The sequence below is a fragment of the Centrocercus urophasianus genome, unplaced genomic scaffold, assembly GCF_019232065.1.
Source record: "Centrocercus urophasianus isolate 14NV4802_14NV808 unplaced genomic scaffold, USGS_Curo_1.0 seq_727, whole genome shotgun sequence".
Classification (NCBI taxonomy): domain Eukaryota; kingdom Metazoa; phylum Chordata; class Aves; order Galliformes; family Phasianidae; genus Centrocercus; species Centrocercus urophasianus.
Genome location: NW_024885341.1, coordinates 11,058 through 11,643, shown reverse-complemented (window position 1 = coordinate 11,643; position 586 = coordinate 11,058). Strand labels below are relative to the sequence as shown.

The 586-nt window shown below is 57.7% G+C and overlaps 1 protein-coding gene across 2 annotated transcripts in view; it reads right to left on the bottom strand.

Annotated features, from left to right (window-relative positions):
- Positions 1–586, bottom strand: part of GATA3 (GATA binding protein 3) — a 17,689-nt gene that overhangs the window by 13,678 nt on the left and 3,425 nt on the right. The gene's annotated exons all lie outside the window — the stretch shown is intronic.

Here is a 586-nt window from a genome sequence, read left to right as displayed (position 1 = left end):
AAAAAAAAAAAAAAAAGAAAAAAAAGAAATAAGAAAAAAAAGAAAAAGAAAAGAAAAGAAAAATAGAAAAAGAAAAGGAAAAGAGTTTTGACTAATCGCCCTTTCTTCTACTCACACAGCAGCACCCTTTGGTGCACCCTAAATCCCGACCATCCATCCGGCACAGCCCCGCAGTGTGCGCAGTGCGCCGAGACCCCACCGCGGTGCCTTCCTCGGGGTTTGGGGTCCGGTCCGGGGGCGGGCACGGAGCTGGATGGGGCTGGGGGGGTGAGCTCAGGGTAATTCTCCCCCCCCCCCCCCCCCTGTTTCCCAGCCTCCCGGCGCCGCATGGGAAGAGGCCCTGGGCTGAGCCGCGCTGGGAAGAGCGGGGCGGAGGGCAGGCGGGGGAAGTTGGCCGGGATTTAAGTACCATTATTAAAATACGAAGAGATACACTAATGCTGCGGTTCCCTCGGTTTCGCTTCCTCATTAAACGCCCGCAGCTGAGCACAGTAGAGGCGTTTGGGATCGCCCCCGGGGTTGGAGCCCGGCGGGAGGGAAAGGCTCGGGCACAAGGCTCGGGCACAAGGCTCGGGCACAAGGCTCG